The sequence below is a fragment of the Staurois parvus genome, unplaced genomic scaffold, assembly GCF_062004578.1.
Source record: "Staurois parvus isolate SC_StPar_1 unplaced genomic scaffold, SC_StPar_1.0 ptg000415l, whole genome shotgun sequence".
NCBI classification, from domain to species: Eukaryota; Metazoa; Chordata; class Amphibia; order Anura; family Ranidae; genus Staurois; species Staurois parvus.
In genome coordinates, this window is record NW_028318211.1 from 3,979,243 (window position 1) to 3,985,207 (window position 5,965).

The window sequence follows — 5,965 nt, forward strand, 5'->3', positions numbered from 1 at the left end:
CTGGCCGCAGCAATGTGAGGCCCGTAATCTGCCAGCTTCCTATGACAAAATGGAACCCAGCAGCAGTGTGAGGAGACCTGAAAGTGGCACATGGCATGACACACTGTGGACATTGCAGCAGCGTGAGGAGGCGGTACAGGGGCCCATGGCAGATTAGGGGCCTGGCCGCAGCAATGTGAGGCCCAAAATCTGCCAGCATCCTATGACAAAATGGAACCCAGCAGCAGTGTGAGGAGACCTGAAAGTGGCACATGGCATGACACACTGTGGACCTGGCAGCAGCGTGAGGAGGCGGTACAGGGGCCCATGGCAGATTAGGGGCCTGGCCGCAGCAATGTGAGGCACGTAATCTGCCAGCATCCTATGACAAAATGAAACACACCAGCAGTGTGAGGAGACCTGAAAGTGGCACATGGCATGACACACTGTGGACCTAGCAGCAGCGTGAGGAGGCGGTACAGGGGCCCATGGCAGATTAGGGGCCTGGCAGCAGCTATGGGAGGCCCGTAATCTGCCAGCACCCTATGACAAAATGAAACACACCAGCAGTGTGAGGAGACCTGAAAGTGGCACATGGCAGGGGCATGATTCATGGCGGATTTAGTCAGTTGTGTCAGGAACTGGTGCTTTGAAATCCAGACTAATGCACGCCTGATTCATTTTCACAAACGTGAGTCTCTCCACACTTTGGGTGGACAGTCGTGTCCTCCGCGGAGTTACAATACCTCCTGCCGCACTAAACACGCGCTCCGATGCCACGCTACTGGCCGGGCATGACAGCCTTTCAAGGGCAAATTCAGCTAGTTGGGGCCAAAGGTCAAGCTTCGTTGCCCAGTAGTCAAGGGGATTGTCTACCTCGGTTGGCAGGGTGCTGTCCAAGTAGGCCCAAGCCTGTTGTTTGAGCTCCTGCTCCAGGTCCACCTGATGCTGCTGCTGCTGCTGCGGCTGGTTAGTAGTTTCCTCACTGCGCTGGTGAAGAAAGCTACTCATCATCGACTGCAGACTGAGGCAGCCGCTGCTGGTGGAGCTGCCACTGCTCCTACCACCCCACCCCTCCCCTGCTGCCATGGCAGCGGAACGCGAGCGCACAGGGCCCACAGTGTCTGAGGATGGACGTTGGCGCAGAAAGGCAGAGACCAACTGACTACATAGGTGGTTTTTATAGTACATAATTTTGGCCTCCCTCTCAGCAGGTGTGAAAAAGGCCATCATTTTGGAACGGTAGCGAGGGTCCAACAAGGTGGACAGCCAAAAGTCATCCCTCTGTCTGATGGTTATTATTCGGCTGTCGCTACGCAAGCAACCGAGCATGCTATGGGCCATTTGTGCCAAGGAATGCGAGGGACTCCCTGCCTCCATCTCCACAGCATACTGCCACGGTGCGTCTGGGTCCTCTGTCTCCTCCTCCTCCTCCTCTCCCAGATGCTCCTGCTCCTCCACTCCTGTCCGCTGAGTGGAAAAACCACCCATTTCACTCAATAATTCCTGAGCACAAATGTCCTCCTCTACCTCCTCCTCTTCTTCCTGTCCTGCCCCCACAGGGGTCATGTGGCGTTGAGATCTGTGCGCCACGTCTACCGCACCCTGACCAGCCATTGTTAACAGCATTTGTTCCAGGACGTGCAACAGAGGAATGACGTCGTTTATCCCATAGTCCTGCCGACTCACGAATAGCGTGGCCTCCTCAAAGGGCCTGAGTAAGCGGTAGGTGTCACGCATGAGCTGCCAATGGCTGACATCGAAGTTACACAGGGGAGTACCTTTATCCGCTTGTAACATCAGGAAATCGGTGATGGCCTTTCGCTGCTCGTAAAGACAGTCTAACATGTGTAGGGTTGAATACCACCTTGTTGCAACGTCGCAGATCAGGCGATGCTGTGGAATTCCGTTCTGCCGCTGCAGCTCAAGGAGGGTGTGCTTTGCGCTGTAGGAATGGCTGAAATGCATGCAAAGTTTACGTGACATTTTAAGGATGTCTTGCAGTGGGATGGTGGATTTTAGGAACCGCTTGACAACCAGATTGAACACGTGAGCCATGCATGGCGCATGGCACACCCTTCCTTGACGCAGAGCAGACACCATGTTCTTTCCGTTGTCGGTCAACATGGTTCCGATTTTCAGTTTGCGCGGAGACAGCCATCTGTCGATTTCTCTGTTCATTACACTCAGAAGTTCCTCCCCTGTGTGACTTTGTTCGCCAAGGCATACCAGGTGCAGCACAGCGTGACACCGTTGCGCCCTGCACATGTGATATGCCGGTCGGGTAATGGGACTTGGCACGGGGGTGGCGGCTGAGGACACGGCGGAAGATGAGGTGGTAGAGGCGGACATGTTTGCTGGACCAAGGACGTGCAAACGTGGAGGCAAAAGCATCGTGACCTGTCCAAGTTGCTGGTGCGGCTGTGCCGGCACCACGTTCACCCAGTGGGCCGTAAATGACATGTACTGTCCCTGACCGTAGTTACAGCTCCACACGTCGGCGCTGCCGTGCACTTTGGCAGAGACCGACATGCTCAAAGACTGGCCCACCATCTCTTCTACATGTGAATGCAGGGCTGGCACTGCCTTTTTGGCGAAGAAATGACGGCTTGGCACTCTCCACCGCGGCGCGGCACAAGCCATCATTTCTCGGAAAGGTGCTGAGTCCACCACTTGGAAAGGGAGGGACTGCAGCACCAGCAACTTGGACAGGAGGACGTTCAGCTTTTGCACCGTCGGGTGCGTGCTCGCAAACTGTTGTCTCTTGGAAACGGATTCCAAAAAAGACTGCTGATGGAATCCGTGAAGAGGAGTAGCAGGAGAAGGAGCATCTGAACGAGCGGAAGATGCCAACGAGCGACAACTCCCCTCAGCAGAGGTGTTGGAGCCTTGACTGGCTGATAGAGGGCGATTGACGTCGGGTGACGGAGCAAGTAACGGAGCGGGTGATGGAGCGGGGGCTGGGGCAGGCAGAACCGCCGTATCTTTATCACGGTTTTCCCAGGCCACCAAATGGCGACGCTGCATAAGCTGACGCAACGCTGTAGTCCCAACATGGGCCCCCTGGCCACGCTTGACTTTCTGGCCACATAGTCGACATACGGCTACGTTTACTTCCTCGGGCGGCTTGACGAAAAATTGCCACACCGCCGAGTAGGAAACTTTGCCCCCGCTACTCCTCACTGGCTGACTGCTACTTCCTCCGTGCACACCAGCACCACTACTGGCCGTGGTGGTAGGCTGCAGTGGAGCTGGTGCTCTACTCCGTGGCCGTTTGGCTCCACTGACACTGCTGCGACCCTGATGCCTCCTGGGCAACCCACCGACTGTTTTGCTCGCTGCCAAGCTGGCACCCTCTTCTCCTGATGATGCGGAAGAAATTGACTGATGACGACGAGGCTGCCAAGTGCGATCAACCTCCTCATCATCAAGTAGGGTCTCTGCCTCACTACTAGCCCCCTCGGCTGCGTCTGGGTCAGGAGACAGACCTGTCTCTAGACCGGCTACCGAGCCACTCTCCTCGCCAGTACTTCTTCGCCTGGCTGCTGAAGAGGCGGATGTCTCCCCCCGTTCCTGACCGCCCTCTGTTAGCTCTTCCTCACTGTACAGTGGGGCTGAGCCCACAGCATGCGATACTTCGCTTGGTGAGGGAACAGCAAAGGACAGGGGCAGGTAGAGGACACGTGATTTCAGTGGGCTTGCTCCCGGGCCATGCCAACTAACGGTTGTGTCTGACGTACACACTGACCGTTGGCTGTAGGTGTCAGAGGTGACCTGGGAAGATGAAGACGACCGAGCCAACCAATCGATGACGGCAGGGTTGTTGGTGGAGACACGACCGCTGGATGACACCGGGAGCACTGGCCTCTGGCTGCGACTAGTGCTGCCTCGACCCCTTCCTCTGCTGCCACGTCTGCTCGCTCCTAAAACATTGCCTCCTCTGCCACTCCTCTGCATGTTGTCTGACATACTCTTTAATTCAACGATTCTGTGTCCCTGAGTAACAATTCTGTGTCTGTCCCTGAGTAACAATTCTGTGTCTGTCCCTGAGTAACAATTCTGTGGCCCTGAGTAACAATTCTGTGTCCCTCAGTAACAATTCTGTGTCCCTCAGTAACAATTCTGTGTCTGTCCCTGAGTAACAATTCTGTGTCTGTCCCTGAGTAACAATTCTGTGTCCCTCAGTAACAATTCTGTGTCCCTGAGTAACAATTCTGTGTCTGTCCCTGAGTAACAATTCTGTGTCCCTAAGTAACGTTTCTGTGGCCCTAAGTAACGGTTCTGTGGCCCTCAGTAACAATTCTGTGGCCCTAAGTAACGTTTCTGTGGCCCTAAGTAACGGTTCTGTGGCCCTCAGTAACAATTCTGTGTCCCTGAGTAACAATTCTGTGTCTGTCCCTGAGTAACAATTCTGTGTCTCTAAGTAACGTTTCTGTGGCCCTAAGTAACGGTTCTGTGGCCCTCAGTAACAATTCTGTGTCCGAGTAACGTTTCTGTGGCCCTAAGTAACGGTTCTGTGGCCCACAGTAACAATTCTGTGTCCCTCAGTAACAATTCTGTGTCTGTCCCTGAGTAACAATTCTGTGTCTGTCCCTGAGTAACAATTCTGTGTCCCTGAGTAACAATTCTGTGTCTGTCCCTGAGTAACAATTCTGTGTCCCTAAGTAACGTTTATGTGGCCCTAAGTAACGGTTCTGTGGCCCTCAGTAACAATTCTGTGTCCCTGAGTAACGTTTCTGTGGCCCAAAGTAACGGTTCTGTGGCCCTCAGTAACAATTCTGTGTCCCTCAGTAACAATTCTGTGTCTGTCTCTGAGTAACAATTCTGTGGCCCTAAGTAACGTTTCTGTGCCCCTAAGTAACGATTCTGTGTCCCTGAGTAACAATTCTGTGTCCCTGAGTAACGTTTCTGTGGCCCTAAGTAACGGTTCTGTGGCCCTCAGTAACAATTCTGTGTCCCTGAGTAACAATTCTGTGTCTGTCCCTGAGTAACAATTCTGTGGCCCTAAGTAATGGTTCTGTGGCCCTCAGTAACAATTCTGTGTCCCTGAGTAACAATTCTGTGTCTGTCCCTGAGTAACAATTCTGTGTCCCTAAGTAACGTTTCTGTGGCCCTAAGTAACGGTTCTGTGGCCCTCAGTAACAATTCTGTGTCCCTGAGTAACGTTTCTGTGGCCCTAAGTAACGGTTCTGTGGCCCTCAGTAACAATTCTGTGTCCCTCAGTAACAATTCTGTGTCTGTCCCTGAGTAACAATTCTGTGTCCCTAAGTAACGTTTCTGTGGCCCTAAGTAACGGTTCTGTGGCCCTCAGTAACAATTCTGTGTCCCTGAGTAACAATTCTGTGGCCCTAAGTAACGGTTCTGTGGCCCTCAGTAACAATTCTGTGTCCCTCAGGAACAATTCTGTGTCTGTCCCTGAGTAACAATTCTGTGTCCCTAAGTAACGTTTCTGTGGCCCTAAGTAACGGTTCTGTGGCCCTCAGTAACAATTCTGTGTCCCTGAGTAACGTTTCTGTGGCCCTAAGTAACGTTTCTGTGGCCCTCAGTAACAATTCTGTGTCCCTCAGTAACAATTCTGTGTCTGTCCCTGAGTAACAATTCTGTGGCCCTTAAGTAACGGTTCTGTGGCCCTAAGTAACGGTTCTGTGGCCCTCAGTAACAATTCTGTGTCCCTGAGTAACGTTTCTGTGGCCCTAAGTAACGGTTCTGTGGCCCTCAGTAACAATTCTGTGTCCCTCAGTAACAATTCTGTGTCTGTCCCTGAGTAACAATTCTGTGTCCCTAAGTAACGTTTCTGTGGCCCTAAGTAACGGTTCTGTGGCCCTCAGTAACAATTCTGTGTCCCTGAGTAACGTTTCTGTGGCCCTAAGTAACGGTTCTGTGTCCCTCAGTAACAATTCTGTGTCCCTGAGTAACAATTCTGTGTCTGTCCCTGAGTAACAATTCTGTGTCCCTAAGTAACATTTCTGTGGCCCTAAGTAATGGT